This window comes from Dendropsophus ebraccatus, chromosome 10 (assembly GCF_027789765.1).
Source record: "Dendropsophus ebraccatus isolate aDenEbr1 chromosome 10, aDenEbr1.pat, whole genome shotgun sequence".
In the NCBI taxonomy this organism is placed as follows: Eukaryota; Metazoa; Chordata; class Amphibia; order Anura; family Hylidae; genus Dendropsophus; species Dendropsophus ebraccatus.
Window position 1 is genome coordinate 36,924,050 of NC_091463.1, and position 22,979 is coordinate 36,947,028.

Below are 22,979 nucleotides of genomic sequence, written 5' to 3' on the forward strand. Positions count from 1 at the left end.
CCGCGGAATTACACCTGCCTCAGTGTGTCATATCATCTCAATGGGACAGTGCGCGCTCCTCTGCAGCCGGCGCTCTCTACTCATGTCACATGTTACTTCTTTAAACGGAGAGTGGCGGCAGCGGAGGAGCGCGCGCCCTCTCATTCACTCACAGTGGGACACTGAGCACGGCGGGATTCCGCCGTCTTTGCTTAGTGTGAGCATACCCTTACATAGGGCACTAAATAGAACTGCAGCCACTCCCGTTTAATCCTCTCAGGGATTAACACGAATGAATAGACAAACTCCTCCACTCAAAAAACAGGGTGCCAGGCGCAGGTCCAGGTAGCCAGGAATCAATAGTGAATAATAAAATAATTTATAAAAACATATGTTACAGGACACAACGCGTTTCGAGAACGGTCTGTTCGCTTTCTCAAGTGTGAATACCACTTTGTATTGAGGGGGTTTTACCTGGAACATCTTTTCCCCATATTTCTTGTAGGGGCCATTTATATATTTAAAAAAAATTAATCATATCTCTCCTTAAACGTCTCTTATCCAGACTAAACAAATGTAATTCTTTAATCTCTCCTCATAACTAAGATGCTCCATTCCCCTTATTAGTTTAGTTGCCCGTCTTTGTACCCTCTCCAGCTCTAGAACGTCCTTTTCATGAATCGGATTCCAAAACTGGACAGCATACTCCAGATGGGGCCGCACCAAAGCTTTATAAAGCGGTAATATTATATCCCTGTCCTGAGATTCCATGCCTGTTTTAATGCATGACAATACCCTGCTGGCTTTAGAAGCAGCTGACTGACATTGTGTGCTGTTCTGTAGTCTATTATCTACATTTACACCCAGATCCTTCTCTATCAGTGACTCTCCCAGTGTAACTCTCCCTAGGACATTTGATGCATGTGGGTTATATAGTTACATAGTCAATAAGGTTGAAAAAAGAAAAGAGTCCATTAAGTTCAACCTACAGAATTCCTACTGTGCTAACCGAGGGGAAAGCAAAAAACCTTATGAGGCAGATGACTATTGCCCCATTACAGGTAGAAAATTCCTTTCCGACTCCAATGGCATCAGAATAATCCCTTGATCAGCGTTCTATCACATGAAATCTAATGCTCATAACTAGGGATGAGCGAACCGAACCGGTAAGAACCGGATTTGTTATGAAATTTGCAAAAAGTTCGTTACGAATCTGGAAAAAATAACAACGGCGACGCAAAATTGTACATTTTTCACAGAATAGACCAGGATACAAAGGATTATTACTCCTATAATCCCTTGTATCCTGGTTTTCTGTGAATATGAAGATGTGTGACGTCACCCCTGTTAGGGTGAGACCTTAAATTAGTCTCCTCAGATATACCTGGGTGCTGCCTAATCAAAAATGTAATGTGACAGCTGTCTGAGTATCAACCAAGACACATGAAAGCAACTTCCAATTTTCAAGCTTATCGAATTTATTAAGTGAAAATCAGTTCATAGCTATAAAATCAGGTTAAAAAAAATAGAAGAAGAACAAAAAGTTAAAAAATAAACAACTCCAAAACAAAGTCCTATCACTGTCCGAGAACAAAAAAAAGGCCAAAAAAAGTCCCATCAAAGTCCAAGAGAAAAAAAAAAAAATGTCCCATCGGCTCTCCAATCCACTGCACAGTTGTGTAGAATAAGGTTGGCGACTCTTTGGGATTCTTGGTGTCCAAGACCGTGCACCCCAGTGCGGATGTCTGCTCCTTTAATTATGGCCAAGGGTAGTACATGTCTGTTATTGCTCATTGGGTCAACATTCCCCCAGAAGACCACCATAAAGTTAGCCCATTCTTGCCACTGTAACCTCCCCGGTGCTTTAGGGGGCCAGTTCTGCACAAGTTCTGCCTCCACCAGCTTGCAACCATCCACCATTTGACTGCAGTCCAACCTGCCCCGGTGTCTTACCAACGATGTCAGGCCCGGCGCTCTCAGGCTGTCCTCCATCTTGTAAGGTTGGGTGAACGAAGCCACAGTGCAGTGCAGCAGGGAGTCATACACTTTGTATGGCACATGTGATAAACCTCATAGTGCACAGGTTTCTTCGAACATGTCGTGCCAATTGTTGATCCCTTTTGAGGACGTGACTCTGTGAGCAGGCATCAACGACATCATCCCAATCGTCCGGATTCTGGAAAATGCGGTAACCAACATCATCAGCGAGGAATCCCAGGCCATCACTCTAAGGCTGACCATCCTTCTGCTCCATGACTAGTCTGTTCTCAATATTACTGGCCTGAGTGCAATCAGGTGCTGCCTCCTCCTCAAATAGTCTCTTTTTAACCATACTGGGCTGTTTGCAATCAAGTGCTACTGCCTCCTCCTCCCCCTCCTCCACACTGGGTCCAATACAATACTATTACTGCTGCTGGTTCCACTGTCAAATGTCTGTTTTCCACCCTACTGGGTCCAAGGAACTTTGTGTCCTATGCCCCGTGTAATCACTTACACCTTTGCTGTCAATGAATGGAAACACCCAGTGTCCTTGTTTGCTGTCACTGAATGGAAACACACAGTAACCTTGTTTGCAGGCATTGAATGGAAACACCCAGTGTCCTTGTTTGCTGTCACTGAATGGAAACACACAGTAACCTTGTTTGCTGTCACTGAATGGAAACACACAGTGTCCTTGTTTGCTGTCACTGAATGGAAACACACAGTAACCTTGTTTGCTGTCACTGAATGGAAACACCCAGTGTCCTTGTTTGCTGTCTTTGAATGGGAACACACAGTAACCTTGTTTGCTGTCAATGAATGGAAACACTTAGTGTCCTTGTTTGCTATCACTGATTGGAAACACACAGTAACCTTGTTTGCTGTCACTGAATGGAAACACTCAGTGTCCTTGTTTGCTGTCACTGAATGGAAATACACAGTAACCTTGCTTGCTGTCACCAATTTTGGGATGGTTCATATGCTACCTCTATTTCACTATTCACTCATCACTAGTGCAGTATTATTGCAATTTTTTTTCACTATTTTTGCACTTTGATTTTGTTCAACTTTTTTCATTGTAATAGCAACTGCAACTAAACAAAACTATACCCTATCACACTCCCACCATTGTAGCTGCAATTATTCAGCCGTTATTGCAAGGTTCATTTTTGGTTCGGTTTGGACGAAGCCGAACTTCACAAAAGTTCGCCGGATCCAACCGAACTTTTCAAAAGTTCGCTCATCCCTACTCATAACCTGTAATATTATATTTTTCAAGAAAAGCATCCAGGCCTCCCTTGAACATATTTAATAAATTAGCCATTAAAACATCATGTGGCAGAGAGTTCCATAGTCTCACTGCTCTTACAGTAAAGGATCCGCGACAATGCTGATGGTGAAATCTTCTTTCCTCTAGACGTAGAGGATGCCCCCTTGTTATAATTACAGGCCTAGAGATCACTACAAAGATCTCTGTTCATATCAGATCTTTTTTTCTAAACTAAAAAGCCCCAACCCATACAGTAACAAGACAACCTGTCTTGTTACTGTAACCCACCCATTCCCTTAATGACCTTGGTTGCCCTCCTCCACCCGCCAGTTCAGCTGTGTTCTTCTTATATACAGGTGTCCGATGCTTTACAAAGTGTATACCATGTGTGGTCTGACCAGTGATTTATAAGACTATGAGACTATGGTAAGACTATGTTCTCATCTTTAGCATCTCTGTCTCCTTTCGTGCATCCCATTATTTTATTAGCCTTGGCATCTGCTGCCTGGCACTGAGTTATTAGTACCCAGGTGCATAACTTTACATTTATCCACATTGAACCTCATTTGCTAAGTGGACGCCCAAATGCTCAGTGGGTCTAAGTCATCCTGTAACATCTGCACATCCTCCATAGACTGTACTGTACTACAAAGCTTGGTGTCATCTGCAAAGATAGAAACATTGCTGTTAATTTCATTCTCAATATCATTAATAAACAATCTAAACAGAAGGGGGCCCAGTACGGACCCTTGGAGTACACCACTTATTACCGGGGAATATTCGGAGTGTGAAGCATGCATTATTGATGCACCTAGACCCCAGTACCTAGTATCTATGTAAAAATGTAAAAATAATTTGTAAATGATAGTGACACTTCTGCCTATCAATATATATACGGTTTTCTAAAGCGTCAAGATGGCTTAATTTTAAAGTTAAAAGTTTAAAGTATAAAGTTCTAAAGTTAGCCATACACCCTCAGTAACTGATGGCTGCTCATTTAGCCGCTAGTTATCTCTCCCGTCCTCTCCATGCACAAGAACACTGGGCACAGCCGAGTGACCCTGTGATCTCTATGGAAAGGGGGGTGGGGTGGTTAGATAGCAGCCATAGAGTTTTTCTGGGGCAGTGATTTTCCACACTTTCTTCTGCTTATGTTGGTGATGCACGCAGACCCCAACTGATCAAAACTTTTAATGTATCTATAACAGGTTTTTTAATGACAGTGACACTTCTGTTCAATATATACTGAAATGACTTGTATATACAGTAGGTACTTGATCCAAGGTTGATATGGAATAAGATATGGATATGGAAGAGGATATGGATATGGAAGAGAATATGGATAGGTGACATGGTAGTTTTTACAGTTTTCTAGAGTGTCAGCAGACAGGGAAAGTCATGATTAAAGGTTTTAAATATAGATGGAATATACTGTATGCAAATGGAGGTGAAAGAAACCAGTAATTTAGGATATTATAGGCTTTCTTATAAGGCACAATTGTTTTGGACAGTATTATAATTAGTATAGTATATAGCATTATAATTGGGCCTTTTCTGTTTCACAGTACTGCCATTATGTACAGGTGAAACATGTGACATTTATTTTATGAAAGGATTTGCGTGCATGTCCTTACGCTGACCCTTTTACCATCGGTGGCCGCACATTACGAGGAGTTCTGTGGTCAGTATCTAGGATGCCAAGAACAACACAAACCCCTCTGGATGGGCCGCTGGATCTCAATGGGGTCCATATGTACTCCCTCTGCTGATTACACAGGTCTGCATTGTGCAGCCAGCAACGAAGAGATGCCAACCACAGATACTGGACTGATTCTCTAGGAGATAACTTTAACCTTTCTCCCACAAACATAGTCTTAATGTATAAGTATGCCTGTGCATTCTGGTCTAAATTACATTTGGCAGTAACTGAGTTAATAAAGCATTTCTCCTTTAAAATCATAAATGATCGTCTTTTCCTCATTTTACTTTTCCGGAGAGCCAGTGTTTGGAGTAACTGATTTCATATCAATTTACAATATGATGTAGTCACCCCGACAGGGGGAGCAGAGCTGTTACTAATAATTACATAGCTACAAGAGCTTCCCTGCAGCTCACAGTTGATGTTTGTGGTCTGGCAGTTCCCACTTTTTGCTATTTTTGGAGATTTTAATGGTATTTCACTTTTTTCTGGCACTAGAAAAGTTAAAATCTTATTGTGTTTATGGCAATGGACAAGGTCAATGATGTTCTTCTGGTTTCCAGGATAAATATTGCTCTTTTGGTTAAGAGAAAAGCACAGGTACATCGTGTGAACCGCTAGAGCTTGACATGCTTATTACTGCGATCAGATAGGTTCCAATGTTTCCATCTTTCCTACAGTGATTTTTAGCAATACACTAAGAAAAATTTCTTTAACCGCTTCAATGCTGGAGAATCCCATGAAGTTCTGTTGAGAACATTTTTGTTACTGCAAGTTTAATGTACTTTTTATTTAACAATTAAATTTTTTTTTATAAATGCTTAGCATATAAAATGCTTATCTTTTAGTTAAGAGCACACTACAAATTTCAAAAAAGGCCTCTGGAAACGCCATTACTTTGCGCTGAAATGAGTTTTCATGATCGAGCAGCTGTACAAACGCCCAGGACCTCCATGCAGAATGCCAAGCAGTGGCTGGAGTTGTGTAAACTACACCATGTCAATAAGGGGTTAATGATGTAGAGGATGATATCAATAGCACCCTCTTTATTTTTGAAGATAATAACAAGCTGTGTGCACTCTGTAGACGATGTCTTGGACACACAGGGTGTGTACACATAGTCATGCATCAAGGTACCAATAAATTGAATACATCATATGTCTTAGGGCAGCAGAGACTTGTACAGAAGGATCATAGTGTACTATAGAACTGTATGCAATGTCAATCAGCTACAGGCACAACTAGTTTATAACGCTTTGGTGCGGCCTCATCTGGAGTATGCTGTTCAGTTTTGGAACCTGATTCATAGAAAGGATGTCCTGTAACTGAAAAAGGTATAAAGGCGGGCAACTAAACTAATAAGGGGGATAAAGCATCTTAGGTATGAGGAAAGAGTTAAATAATTAAATTTGTTTAGATTTGAGAAGAGACTAAGGAGAAACATGATTCTCTTGTATAAAAATGTCCCCTTCAAAAAATATGGTTGAAGCTTCTCCAGATAAACATTGTTGATTTGCTGGAGCTTCTTCTGATTCTTTGCAATAATTCAACCATTAAAAGGGTATTCAGCTCGGAATTAACTTGTTATATGTTGCTGCCCAATGGGACTCATGTGGCAGCAACAGCCCGCTCAGTCAATCATTGGCCCGGCGATTTCCTATCTCAGTCGGTGATTGGCTAAGTGGTCTGTCACTGTCAAACCTGTCACAAAATCACTGCTCTTCATCTAGTACTGTATGTCTGGTTGTAAAATAGCTGGTTGTGCTTCTCCAATAAGGTCCCTACAATAGGAAACAAAGAAAGCTAAGCCCAGCACCTAGGAAAAACCTTCACCTAGCTACTTTCTAGGTGATTTTTAAATGCCGTTTTTTTTTAATATTATTTATTTATAACCCATCATGCTGGCATTTATCCTATAAGCTTTTCTATAGGACTTTTAAAAAGTCAAAGGAAAACGTGTTACTTTAAAAAGACTGATAAAATGTGTTTATTGATGCATTTTAAAGCTGCAGAAAAGAGTCTTTAACTTTATGCACTAAAACTTTCCATTTAGCCATTAAACCCTCTATAGAGGCTGAGGAGGTGGATGATCTATAGATTAGTGATAACTTTTCTTTGGATGACTGGGAATGACATACTGTAAGCTACAGACAGAAACGTTTCATGTCAGGGACAATCCCCGAGAGATGTTGGTAAGACCGCTTTAACACAACAGTATTTCAGTCAGTATTTAGAACCAGTATTTCTGGGACAAAACTAGAGTGGGATCTACACAGAAAAAAACTTAATGGAAACATCTGCATCACTTCTGAGTTTCGGACGCTCTCCGGATCTTGGCTTACAAACACTGATACAAAATACTGACCAAACACTGCTGTGTGAAAGTGGCCTAAGGAATACTTCACCAATCAGCGATGATTAAGGTCTCTGAGATGAGGCGATGTTCTGCAGGCCATCAGGCTTAGAACACAATGTGATGCTCTGCATGCGTTTGCCAGTGAAGCATTACCGTCTGATTTGATAAAGGACCTTTCGGAGGGGTCACTTGCTGTGGGCTTGATTTAAAGAGATTTCCTAACTGACTGTAATTTGCAGTACAGGAGAATTAAATTATGTTTGTGAATCATTAGATCGGCTCAGGTAACATAGGGTAAACTGTGGCAGCAATGGAATGCAAATGCATACTGTCACCCAGTGCCCCAAACTAGGGGCCTTATCCCACAAAGGAACAGGTAAACCGCTGGATAGGAATTTCACCCATCTAGGCTAGCCACAAAAACACTTAAATGACAATTTTGCACATAGATCATTACAAAAAAACACTACATGGCATATGTGTATGAGCAACTAGCCGGGGGCTTATACGTATAAAGCAGATGTATGGAAATGATACAATTGGGGGAATACCGTAATTGTTAGAACTCCATTTCCAACCAATCTTGGTATTTAGTAAAGCTGTGCATCTAAATGAACCCTGGCATGGGATGTGGTATAAGGCTGAACACATGTTACCACTATAGGGATAATATAAATCCTATATAGACCAAAAATTATGTACCGTGGATACCTGTATACCACAAAGAAATCCTACAAAAAAGGCACCACTTAGAAATATTCAAATCAAAAATCCTTTATTAAACATATTAAAAAAATAACATGATTAAAAACATAAATGTATATTCAGAAATGCAGAAGTGGTATGGATACACCACAGATCCCACCTGAACAAAACAATTATAGGGGAAGCACATACTTTAGGTATCAGAGGGGAGCATAAGAATAAATATAAAGTGCGAGTGCTGCAAACATAACTCCTATAGTCTCCCTGACATAGAAATGCCACTCCTGAATCAGTCCCCAGTGGGACAATCAGCTTCCAAAATAAGTAAACACAAAGCAAAGTGCCAGTGCAGCTAAGTATGTATACCTTAATGTCCGATGGTCCGTGGGCACCTTCCTTTCCCCAACGCACGTTTCACGTACCAGAGCTTGATCACGGGGCTGTGTTACCAGCACGGCCCTCCCGGTATTTATCCTGTGTCCCGCCCTCCATCTTAGGACACCTGGCGCCCGCCTTATACATGGTATCTGGAGCTGGCTGCTACATCCCTCTTCCTGCATAACTGTCCAGGGAAAATTAAAAAGCCCCTTATCACGTAGGAGATCGTGGGGAGTCCAACCTCCATACCCCCTGACGATCTTCATATCGGGCGCCCGGCTTCTTTGTTCCGAATACAGCCGCGGGTAAGGCACATTACCCATGGCTCAGTTCATTCCTATGAAGCCGCCGGAAAGAGCTGAGTAAGCTGGAAAGTTCTTACTCTGCTCTTTTTGGTGGCTCCATAGGAATAAAAAGAGCAGCGGGTCATGTATTCATAACATGGCGGGGGGTACGGAGGTCAGACCCCTCGCATTATCTTACTTGTTTTAAAGGGGTTGTGCGGCGGTAAAGAATTATTGACAGAATAACACACATTACAAAGTTATACAACTTTGTGATGTATGTTATGTCTGTGAATGGCCCCCTTCCCCATGTCCCACCACCCCCACCCGTGTACCCGGAAGTGTGGTGCGCTATACATACCTGTCACATGCCGACTCGTCTCAGATGCTCAGCCGCGATTGGCTGAGCATAACTGTGCTCAGCCAATCGCGGCTGAGCAGCCGATGACGCGGCCGCGTCATCAGCTGCTCATCCGCGATTGGCTGAGCCAAACTGTGCTCAGCCAATCACGGCTGAGCATCTGATGACGCTGAAGAGGGCGGCCGGCACTCAGGACACTCGGAGGGATTCGGCCTGGCCGTCCGAAGACGACATCGCAGACTGAAGATCAGAGACGAGTCGGCATGTGACAGGTATGTATAGCGCAGAACACTTCCGTGTACACGGGTGGGGGTGGTGGGACACGGGGAAGGGGGCCATTCACAGACATAACATACATTACAAAGTTGTATAACTTTGTAATGTGTGTTATTCTGTCAATAATTCTTTACCGCCGCACTAACCCTTTAATACCTGTGGCGGCATCTCGTGCCCCTGGCCACTGCCGGACCCGCTTCTCCAGCTCATCGGTGCTAGCGGCCGCTGGAGCCCATATGTCAGGGCCCGGTGGCGTCTCCTTTTCGGCCCCTGTGAGCACTTTGCCATTCCACGCTCCTGCTTGCTCCCTTTCTGCCCAGTGCATGTCCCTGCCTCCTAGGGCGCAAGCGCGTTAGCTCTTGAGATTTAAAGGGACACTGCATCCCTAATTGGTTAATGTGTCAAACACCTCCTTATAAATTCCTGCCCTGCCCTGACCCTAGTGTTGGAGCCTCTGCATGCATCTTTTTGTGTGCTCCCAGCTCTCCCATGATTCCTGCCCATGATTCCTGCTCGTGGTTCCAGCCTGTGTTTCCAGCCATGCTGTGTCTCAGCCTGTTTGCCTACGTGTCTCCAGCTGCACCTTGCCTGCCGCCCCTAGCAAGCCAAGCTAGGGGCAGCAAACTGGGGGTTACCTGCTGCAGCATGTCCATCCCACCTTGCGATGGGCGCTGGTGAAGATCAGTGGCCCCTTAGACTCCGCTCCCTGTTGCAGATTACGTCATTGATAGCGCCTGTACTGCGCATCTACGACTTCAGTCGTTACAGTCGTGCATAGGGGACAAGTTGATTTTCCCTGGACAATCACTTTAATTAACTGTTGCCCGATTTTGATCTTCCATTTTACCCTAATATTAGAGATAAGTAAATCTCGAGCACTCTCGGATTCGTCCGGAGTGTGCAGAATTTTATAAGTGGTTGATGCAGAATTAATACATATAGTCTTGTTATCCCTTTGTTCACAGTCCACATACAACATAATAGGTGTACAGTTGTTCACTGTGTAATCTCCCCAGTTTGGAAATATTCTTTACTATCTGTTCCTTATACACTATACTGGAATCCTGCAATACTTGATAAAGAGACAGCAGTCATCTTTATATTGGTTTGGGGACACACTGCTCAAGTGCCAACAACCATTTCATCCTAATCTTGTGCATGTCGCTCAAATGCCTCTATTCATCTGCATGACAACAACCTCTCTCCTGGCATTTCAGCTTCAGTATAATAATAGGTTGGCTCCATTTTACATATTCATGAATAAGTGTTAAACTCAAATGCCAGGACCCTTTTGTTTTATTGTTGTGGCTTTGGTAATAATTCTTCGTTCATCTTTATGCAGACTTGTTGACATCCATGCATCTTTCATGTTTTTATTATACAAAAAGAGAATAAGCCTAGTTAAAAGAGAACACATCCATTTTGCTGCTACTGTTCATGCCTGCGCCCTTCAAAGCCTTGCTGTATTTGTAAGCAGCATTTGCTCAGCAAGCTGAAAACATATGAAAATTACATATTATACTGTATATGGAAAGACTGTATGCATTGCATATGGAATCAAACAGTACTCAAATACAATTAATATGTCACTGCAATAATCATGCTTAGCCTGGAACAGTGGGAGGATTATCAATTCATGCTTCTGTAACTACATGTGCTATTGGAGGAAAAAGGGGGGTAATAGGTCCTCTAGACAAGTCTGAGTGAGATAAATGATGAGATGTAATTATGAGATATATAATGAGATAAATGATGAGATGTAAAGATAGATTATGAGATATTTTTACTGATAGATAAGAAATGTAATATATGTTATGTAACCAAAAGCATAATAAAAACAAGTATTAGATCACAAATGACATGATATATCACGAATAAATAAAGATATGAACCAGAAAAACATGAAAGTAATGAAAAGTGAAAAATAAAAATAAAAATAAAAATGTAAAAAATGGAAAATAGAAAAATAGAAAAAATAATAAAAATAAAAATAAAAATAAAAATAAAAATAAAAAATAAAAATATGAAATGGGAAAAAATGAAATAGATGAACAGATAAAAAAAGTATGGGTAAAAAGTTAAAAAATTGTGCACATAATTGGTATACCAAATAAACTCAATTCATCAGTACTATATGTTAAAATTCATAATTCATAATGATATATAGTAAATTAAAAGCTGAGTTCATAGTATGACGGCGCTTTTGTACCACTTGGTTGTGTCACACGAGTGTAGATGTGTGCTACTCCAAAACAGTTATAAAGTCTTGAGTGGTGGTGCTCATATGGCGAACTGTTCTTATGGCAAATGTGCCTGATATACAGTCGGCTGGAGTAAGTTGGATGATGATTATTGCGTATATAGAGCGATGAGTATACAATTTGCTGATATATTTGTGTGGTGTATGTTACACCTCTCACCGTTCCTGCGAGATGGATAGTCCCCGGAGCGGCTGGCTCGTATGCTCAGATTTGCCGGTCTCGATCGGGCTATTCCTGTGCTGGGAGCAGATGCCGTGCTCAGATGCTGGGAGCGAGTGTCATCCTCAGGTGTTGGGAGCAAATGACGTGCTCGGATGCTGGCAGCGAGTGGCGTGCTTAGCCCAGGTATTTAGGCAAATCGGCGCTCCGCACATGCGCAGTGAGTTGTGTTGCCCGCGGGACCTCGTGGTAGTGTTAGCGCCAAATGGGTGTTTGCGCCAAATAGGTGTTTGGATAAAGCTGCAAGCGTGCTGAGCTTGTAGGTGATGATTCTTAAGCGAGATTCTGTTAGTAGCTGATAAGATATTGTTAACAGCTACTAACAATATCTTATCAGCTACTAACAGAATCTCGCTTAAGAATCATCACCTACAAGCTCAGCACGCTTGCAGCTTTATCCAAACACCTATTTGGCGCAAACACCCATTTGGCGCTAACACTACCACGAGGTCCCGCGGGCAACACAACTCACTGCGCATGTGCGGAGCGCCGATTTGCCTAAATACCTGGGCTAAGCACGCCACTCGCTGCCAGCATCCGAGCACGTCATTTGCTCCCAACACCTGAGGATGACACTCGCTCCCAGCATCTGAGCACGGCATCTGCTCCCAGCACAGGAATAGCCCGATCGAGACCGGCAAATCTGAGCATACGAGCCAGCCGCTCCGGGGACTATCCATCTCGCAGGAACGGTGAGAGGTGTAACATACACCACACAAATATATCAGCAAATTGTATACTCATCGCTCTATATACGCAATAATCATCATCCAACTTACTCCAGCCGACTGTATATCAGGCACATTTGCCATAAGAACAGTTCGCCATATGAGTACCACCACTCAAGACTTTATAACTGTTTTGGAGTAGCACACATCTACACTCGTGTGACACAACCAAGTGGTACAAAAGCGCCGTCATACTATGAACTCAGCTTTTAATTTACTATATATCATTATGAATTATGAATTTTAACATATAGTACTGATGAATTGAGTTTATTTGGTATACCAATTATGTGCACAATTTTTTAACTTTTTACCCATACTTTTTTTATCTGTTCATCTATTTCATTTTTTCCCATTTCATATTTTTATTTTTTATTTTTATTTTTATTTTTATTTTTATTATTTTTTCTATTTTTCTATTTTCCATTTTTTACATTTTTATTTTTATTTTTATTTTTCACTTTTCATTACTTTCATGTTTTTCTGGTTCATATCTTTATTTATTCGTGATATATCATGTCATTTGTGATCTAATACTTGTTTTTATTATGCTTTTGGTTACATAACATATATTACATTTCTTATCTATCAGTAAAAATATCTCATAATCTATCTTTACATCTCATCATTTATCTCATTATATATCTCATAATTACATCTCATCATTTATCTCACTCAGACTTGTCTAGAGGACCTATTACCCCCCTTTTTCCTCCAGTATATCTCTATTGTCTTTTGGGTATAGACAACATATAGGTTAACCTCGCCAAGTCAATAGCAGTCGAACTCACACTTACCGCTACCTTTGTTGTATACATGTGCTATTGGTCTCTACATGTAATATTGTATGAAAAGTGGAAGTAAAGTACAGCACTATCCATATAACATTACATTAGGGATGTAACAGAACTAGGAGCAAGCACTGAGCCCCTAAGTCTTAAAAAGGACCTGTGGTCAGCCAAGACTTGCGTGTAAAATGTAAGGCCTTATTCACACGTCCCATAAAGATGTCCGTAATTCCGAATCTGTAATTATGGATCAACTTAGAGCACATTGATTTATATTGTATATTTTATATTTTATACAGTCCATTTTAATTTCGATCCGTGATCCTCTCTGTTAAAATCCGCACAGTCCTAGTATGGATTGTGATTGCGGTATGGATTACCAATAGTCTATGGTATCCCTACTTTTTATGGTATTTGATGTGGCGGGAAGGGGTTAAAAGGGGCAAAACTATGATCTATATGGCAAGAACTTGTTTTTGGATATGTGAACAGGACCACTATATGCAGTCCAAAAGTATATCTTATCCCATATTGGTGAGAATTACCATTGGATGTATCTTTTTGGGGTTGTGCAAATTATTTTCATAACTGATATTTAAGTGACCTTAGATGCTGCTGACTAAATTGTGATCTTTTAGCATGTTGAAAGACCACAATCAGCCGACTTCAGGCATGTTGGCTAATCCTTGCTTTTCAACATGTGCTATTACACTGATCGATTATTGGCCTGGATGGTCAGTAATCAGCCAAATAAGGTTGATAATCTTTCAGTGTAATAGGACCTTTAGTTATAGAGCATTGCAGGGTATTCCCTCTGTGACCTAGAACTTCACTAGTCACTAGAAATCACACAGGATATTGTACAGCTGATTGTTAGGGTGTCGGGTATTAATTTTTGTCTCAGGAAAATCCCTTTAATTCCTTACACTCCATGGTCTGGTCACTCTGCACATGACCTAGGGAGTGTAGAGCCAAATCGGTCATCTAATCAAAGACTGTTGTAGAAGTTAAAGTTAAACACTGTTGCTAAAACATAAATCATTGGTTAGGTATTTGTAGGTATTTGAATCTTAGTAGATAAATGATGCCTGTGCTCCTTAGTATTATTCTAGGACCTGTATGTAGGCTTCCGGCCAGGCGTAGCCACTTTCAGCTTCAAAGTTAAATTTTAAAGTGTGACCCCAAAAAGGAATGGGGAAACACAAGGGAGGACTTGAACTTTGTAAAGGGGAAAACATCTGTGAGGTTGATTCTAGCCACCTGAGGATAGTAACACCAGGACTAGACACTACAGCAACAGAACCTCTGCACACAGGTAACCCATTTAACATTTATCGTTCGGTGAAATAGAGAGAACGATCAGCCGATGATTGTGTCATCGGCTAATCGTTCATTTAGGGCCAGACCTAAAATCATCGTTCCCCCACCGCGCATTGCTACGGTTGAATAGCGGTGCGCGGCGGGCGACCGACGATTTGACAAGCAGCAGCAGCATCATACATTACCTGTCCAGGCTTCTTCTTCGCGCTGTCTTCATCCCCAGGTCCCGTGCGCTCTATCTTCAGAATGGCCGGTCAGCTGACGGAGCGCTCAGCCAATCACAGGCCGGGACCGCCGCGGCCTGTGATTGGCTGAGTGTGGCCTGTGAGCTGACTGGCCATTCTGAAGATAGAGCGTGCGGGACCCGGGGATGAAGACAGCGCGGAGAAGAAGCCTGGACAGGTAATGTATGATGCTGCAAGGGCTGCAAGGACATCGGTAACCAAGTCCTTGCAGCCCTCGCTCAACGATCATCGGGCCGTGGAATAGGCCCAGTAAACGAGCGGCGATCTAGCAGATTGCCGCTCGTTTACATCGTTGATCGGGCCCTCCTCGGCCCGTGGAATAGGACCCTAAGAGACTGTATTGTAACATGCCTAATGTCTTCCAAATCTCTCAGTGAAAGTTCCCGTTTCACCACCTCCTCCACCTCTCCCTGTGTTTTGATTGCACTTACACCATCTTAAGTACCCCATAACCCAGTGGACAGATGCAGTATTGGGATGTGCTCTATGGGAAATATCCAAGTCATAAACATTGGTGCAACCTCTGTACCGTCCCTTGGGAAAGCCAGAACCATTGCTCTGTGAAGTCTTTGTGCCTGACAGTGACCCTGACCTCTGGCTGCGGAGCACTGCACGTCTCAAAGATCCTGCAGGTACATCTACCCCAAGCTCATCACCCTCATCTGACATAGCGCTAACCCCCTTTGGCTGCTACAATATGCTCCCTATATTTTCCCCTTTCCACCATAGATACTTTTACTTACTATCAGGTTTCTTTATCTATCGGAATAAAATTTGCTGGAATATCCCCCTATAAATCTTAACCCCAATGGGTTGTCATGATCTTTGTTTAACTGCTTGACAAAAAGGAATAAAAGTTTCATTAGATTTGCAATATGCATCCAATTATCAATCTGTGGATTTCATATTTGCTATTAGCAAATTTTCTTGAACTTTCAACAAGCATTATACAGGGCACATGACCTTTTTGCATCTGGTGCCATCATTCTAAGCCAAAATAACTGTGACAAAATTTATCCTGAATAAAACCACATAAGAACAATTGTGGTTCCTGATGCTGTCACCTGCACTCCGGAGCCCAACTCATAAAAATGGGATTAACCATTATGAGGTCTTTGCAAGGTATTACCAAACTAATAGGAGCCACATGTGTGAGGATACATTATGACATATGTTAACCCTCCAGATTTTCTGTATTTTTTATCTTTATAAATTGCAAACTATGTATTAAGCTTTGTCTGGTCAGTCTACTTTTAAACAGAACTAACCTTTGGTAATTCTATGCATTGCTTTTAAAATTTTCTGTATCCTCATAACCAATTTATTTAGTGTCGTTCTAATTACTTTTATTAGTTCTGTCCAGTTATACGTCATGGCGACTATGGAATATTGTTACATCAAAATGTCCTACATTCATTCAAGATTAGAAATCATGGTTGATTTATTCCAAAAACAGCACCACACCTGCTCTCAGGATGTGTGGGGTATTTCAGTCCAGCCCTATACACTTAATAGAACGGAGCCGCAATACCACACACAAACTGAGGAAAGGTGTGAAGCTGTTTCTGAAAGAAAGCAGCAATGTTCTCCTAATCTTTAACAACCCTATTAATATTACCTTACCGCAAAGTAAAGTTGCTCATCTACAATATTCCCATTTCAGGTGGCCAAATAAATAAAAAAAATTTTTTTAATTATAATTTATAATTTCCCAGTTTCCTCAGCGCACACACTGGTGCACATGGGATTTATGTAGATACAGTGCACCTCTACATAAATTTCTGTACTGTTGGAGCTGCTGGGACATTTTTAAGTCAGGCCCAGAAAACGCTTGACTTAATAAATGTCCCACATAGTGTAGATGTATAGAGATATACATATGATATAGCTATGTATACACCAACCAGACCACTGTTTTTAGAGCAGGGTGGTGGTCAGTAACTTAGACAACAAGTTGTCAACAATGGGAGAAAAAGGAAGGTATATCAGGGGAAGGAGACATGTTTGCTAAATGAATGTATTTGAGCCCTACAAGTATAATTATATTAATTGTAATGGAAATAACCGTTTAATGCTCTTACCGCTGTTTCTTGCCTTAGGTCTTGGTGATATTTAAAAAAAAATGTCCAAATTAGGCTGGGTTCACACTATATTTTTTCCATCCATTTTTTTCATCAGTTTTTTGTTAAGAACAGCATCCATTATAAAAAAGGTGGATCAAAACACATCAAATTTTCCCATCCGTTTTCTTTAAAAAGGATAAAGAAAATTAGTGTGAACCCAGCCTTAGTAAAATCCCTTAAAAACACAATACAAGTCAAATCAATTGATGAAAATTGACAGAATTTTTATTGAATTGCAGAACATTAAAGAAAAAAAAATTACGTTAAATTAGCTAAAAAATCTGCTTCTTGGCAAAATGGAAGGAAGGTTGAAAGCCAGAGCAACATTAATCCTCACTGTCTGCTAATAATACAAGTTCTTCAGAGGAATATATAAGTCTTGTGCGTATTCCCACAGTATAAGGATTATTGCTCAAAATTAATTTTCTTTCTGAACTTCTAACAATGTAGACCAGTCCCACTTGGACAGTACAGGAGATCTATAATCCTTCTGTATTATTCATATCCCTAAAGTGACAATACTCGATGACAACATTTTCATCTTGTGGATTCATGTTTTCTGTCTGTGATAACTTTATACACATTTAATTATATCCTATCCTAGGAAGTGTACCCTGCTTGTTCACCTCCATACATATGAGGTATTAATGTAACCATGGGATTTCTTAACAAGATTGAGATGAAGCAATATATACGGTACATTTCATTGAAGGGTACAGCTACTGTTCGCCTTCTGTTGTCTCCTCTTGTATTGTCATATTGTAAAAATATGTTAGTCAAACTGTAAGGTGCAACCTAGCTGTGGATGGCCCAGGAGCAACATGAGCTGATGGCTTCTGCTATACTACCCATTCTCTGTTTCAGTAGTCTCGAGTTTTAGGGTGCGTTTTAGGATGCCTGTCCTGTACGTCAGGTGGTAGCCTCACTAAGAAAACGCATTACCACATTGGCCACTTTATAAAGACTTGACTGGTGTCCAGAACCCCAACCCCATGATGGACGTGTGTCTTTTTTCAACCATATTAACTATGTAACTATGTAACCAGCCAGAACATTGTATAGAGGAACTAGTTATGTTCTTAGGGTACGTTCAGACTATGGAATCCACACGAAGAACATCCCACAGATTCCGCCTCTTGCCCCGGCACACTCCTGCTTGACTCCCTGCCTGTGCCATAGACTCTATTCTATGCTCCAGCAGATTCCATTGTTCTCCCAAAGAATTGGGGCAAGCAGCAGGATCTGCAGGATATTCTCCGCACGGATTCTGTAGTCTGATCGCACCTAAGAACATGACTAGCTCCTCTATACAATGTTCTAGCTGATTGGGGTTCTGGACACCAGTCAAGTCTTTATAAAATGGCCAGTTTGGTAATGTGTTTCCTTAGTGAGGCTACCTCCTGATGTACAGGACAAGCAATGTCCCTTCCGAAAAAAGTTGTGTAAATAGCTGGCTCTGTAGTGGTGCCTCATGGAACTAGCTACCCTGTTAAGGGCCTTTTACACTGTGACAATGATCAGCCAAGGATTGGGACAATGCCCGATCCTCGGCTGATCATTCATTTAGGGCAGGCTTTAAAATTTATCATCGGCCACACATTTTCCTGTCTAAACTGAGGATGTGAGGTAGATAATGGTAAAGGCAAGCTGACAGCATAGATATAAATATTTTGCAGATCACACAGTAGTTGCATACTTACCCAGTGTGCTGCTGCTGCTGCCTCTTCCAGAAGGATTGACAACTGGAGGAAGCAGGGCCTGAAGACAGCGGCTGGATGGGATAGGCGATAAAATGGATCACCAGCAGGAACACTCTAGGTAAGTATGCAACTGCTGGAAGTTTGCAAACTGACAGCATGAAAATATCTATATTCGCTCTATCAGTTCCAATATCTGCACAAACGACACATAGATTGTTTGTGCAGGCCAGCCACCCAATTTCACGTGCCATTTAATGGCACTGCAAACCAATCTTTCTGATTGGCACTTGTTTACGGCAACCCGTGATTGAGAAATCTGCACATGTTAACCCTTTTCTGGGTTTTTTCGTTTTTACGCAGTTCACCCTGGGGTAAAACTGACTTCTTATATATGTTCCTCAAGTCCTTCCAATTACAATGATATGTAACATGTATAACTTTCATTGCATCTGATGGCCTGTAAAAAATTCAAACCATTGTTAACAAATATATGTTCCTAAAAATCGCTCCATTCCCAGGCGCTTTTATCCTTTGGTCTATAAGGCTGTGTCAGGTATAATTTTTTGCACCATGAAGTGTTCTTTCTACCGGTACCTTGATTGCGCATATGCAACTTTTTGATTGGTTTTTATTACAATTTTTTTGGGATTTGATGCGACCAAAAATGCACATTTTTGCACTTTGGGATTTTTTTGCGCTTACGTCATTTACTGTGCGAGATCGAAAATGTGATTAATTAATAGTTCGGGTGATTACACACGCGGCAATACCAAACATGTTTGTTTATTTGTTTGTTTATTTTTATTTATAACTTTTATTAGGGGAGGGGGCTTTTTATTAATAATAACACTTTTATTTTTACTTTTACACTTATACTAGAAGCCCCCCTGGGGGACCTCTAGTATAAGTGCACTGATCTCTCATTGAGATCTATGCTGCATAGATCGTACGGGTACGTCCAGGGTCGCCTAAGGGTTAAAGGACCCTTAGTCAATGTTCAACCTATAAAGCTAAGATCCCTGAGTAGAGATAATCTTCGAAAAGAAAGAGTGCTCATCTCAGCTGTCTCGGGGTTCTTGCCTTCATCAGTTGAGAGCAGAGTCCTAGTTGGTTATGTAAAGGAATTTGATGTAGGTCAGGGGGTGGGATAGGATGGGATGATGTAGTTTTCTAGTAAGACCACCAGCTGGCATAAAGACGCTGAGACCACCAGCTGGCATAGGACTGGGCAGTTTGCCCTGTGAAAAATGTAGGCCAACTAATTTTCATACCTTTTACCCAGTTTGTATTGCCTGACCAGTAACATTCCCTATGCCAGTGGGTTATCTCAATAAGGGTATACATTACCTTCTTTGACCGTCATTAAAGCCCTCTTACCCAGCCAGTATGGTGTTCTGTACTGATGAGGGGCACAGATGCTATAGAAGTGTATTCTTTCTTTAATGGGAGACCTTGGTTTGCCTATAATCCCTAGTCACATATAATGGCTCACACATTGACTTTCAGGGCATCTGCTTTCAATAGGTGGCACTGAATAACCAGCATTGTTGCATAATAATTTAATAATAATAATAATAATAATAATAATAATAATAATAATAATAATAATAATAATAAAAAATATAAGACAGACTTGATGGACCAGGTGGTCTTTTTCTGATGACAATCTTCTACATTTCCTTTTCCATGCTTCCTGCCAACTGGCACATGCCAGGGCATGCTTTTCCGTTGCCAGAATGAATGTCTGTGTTTATATTCTGAAATACTGAAACCAAAATACTGTTATGTTAAGAAAATACTAAGGAGCCCTACTTTAGGAGCAGAAACAAGCCATCCCTCTAGATGCAAAATACAATTGATACGGTTTGCAGAGTTCAACATTTTTGTATAGTATCTGTCTCTTTTTTTCCAGCTTACAGTATAAATGACTAAGGGCAAGTGGTCTTAAATTAATGATAGAAATACAGAATTCTGCATGGTATATTGCCTAAAAAGTAATGTAGAGTCATGAAAGTACAGGAACATTATTAAGACTACTAGAACATATTGTTTTTGTGTACAATGCACTTGTAAAGTCTTCAGCCCAATTAATATTTTCATATTTTATGTTGTTGCTTTCTGCTTATCTAAAAGCAATACCACTCAGTGCCCAGTAATGATAACGTAAAGACAGAACGTTTGAAATCTCTGTTAATGTATTGAAAAGGAAAAATGAAATTATTGCATTAACATATACAGTGAGCCCTCAAGTTACAAAGGCCTCAGGATACAATATTTTCAACATACAATGCTACAGACAGTCCAGATCTGCAGAACATATAAAAAAATATAATAGCTGATCAACCAATGAAAGTGGCCATTTACTGGTAAAATTCCAGTATTAGTGGAGTGCATGCACTGGTTGGCTGTCCGGTATCTTTTCCCTGAAGTACAGTGTGATACTACATGTCCTGTACTGCTGTGTGTATAGTATCTCCTCTCTACAGTACAGTGTGATACTACATGTCCTGTACTGCTGTGTGTGTCTAGTATCTCCTCTCTACAGTACAGTGTGATACTAAATGTCCTGTACTGCTGTGTGTGTCTAGTATCTCCTCTCTACAGTACAGTGTGATACTACATGTCCTGTACTGCTGTGTGTGTCTAGTATCTCCTCTCTACAGTACAGTGTGATACTACATGTCCTGTACTGCTGTGTGTGTCTAGTATCTCCTCTCTACAGTACAGTGTGATACTACATGTCCTGTACTGCTGTGTGTGTCTAGTATCTCCTCTCTACAGTACAGTGTGATACTACATGTCCTGTACTGCTGTGTGTGTCTAGTATCTCCTCTCTACAGTACAGTGTGATACTACATGTCCTGTACTGCTGTGTGTGTCTAGTATCTCCTCTCTACAGTATAGTGGGATACTACATGTCCTGTACTGCTGTGTGTGTATAGTATCTCCTCTCTACAGTACAGTGTGATACTACATGTCCTGTACTGCTGTGTGTGTCTAGTATCTCCTCTATACAGTACAGTGTGATACTACATGTCCTGTACTGCTGTGTGTGTCTAGTATCTCCTCTCTACAGTATAGTGGGATACTACATGTCCTGTACTGCTGTGTGTGTATAGTATCTCCTCTCTGCAGTACAGTGTGATACTACATGTCCTGTACTGCTGTGTGTGTCTAGTATCTCCTCTCTACAGTACAGTGTGATACTACATGTCCTGTACTGCTGTGTGTGTCTAGTATCTCCTCTCTACAGTACAGTGTGATACTACATGTCCTGTACTGCTGTGTGTGTCTAGTATCTCCTCTCTACAGTACAGTGTGATACTACATGTCCTGTACTGCTCTTTACCTGTGTCAGGATGAGTTGGACCTTTGGGCACCAGTTAAGGGCAGCTTTATTTTATTTTTCTGGGACCCTGTGTGATCTGTTCAAAACCCTGAAAACGTTCCCGTTCTTTATATAGAAAGAAATTTAGAGTCTCTTGTAGCTCTTTCTGACTGTTATATGTAAGGACTTGCTTTATCCATATTAGCTGCTTATTTTCATTTATTATTATTATTTATTTATTTATTTTTTTTCATTTGGGGGGATTTAGAACCAGTTATCAGTTTTTCCATAGAGTTTTGGTCTCAACATACAATGAAATGGTTTCAACATATAATGGTCGTCCTGGAACCAATTAATATTGTATGTTGAGGGACGACTGTATAATATTCAGACCATTTACTCAGTACTAAGTTGAAACCCCAATGTAAGTTATTATAGCCTCCGGTCTTGGCTATGATGCTACAAGGTCTGTACACCGGGATTTGTAAATTTTCTGCCATTCTTCTCTGCATATCCTCTAAAGCTCTGTCAGGTTGGCTAGGGACGTCATTTTCAGGCCTCTCCGGAGATGTTTGATTGAGTTTGAATCCGGGCTCCGGCTACTCAAGGACATTCACAGAGTTGTCCCTATGCTACTCCTGTGTTCTGTGTGATTAGTTCCATTGCTTTGGAAGGTGAACCTTTGGCCCAGGTTACTCTAGATCAGATATTCATTGTGAATATTTATGTATAGTCCTCTATTCAGTTTTTCCAAATTTCCAGTTTCCTTGTCCCATTTTACTGAAAACACCCCACAATATGATGCTTCTCCCATGCCTCACAGTAGGGATGGAATTAGGCAGGTGTCTGTTTTCCTCCAGACATGATGCTTAGAATTGTAGATGTATATTATTGTGTTTTTTTTTCCATGTAGCTTATATTATGTTCTAGATTTGCTTCTAGTTTTGTGGATGATAATTTAAAAACTGAGACTGCCCAA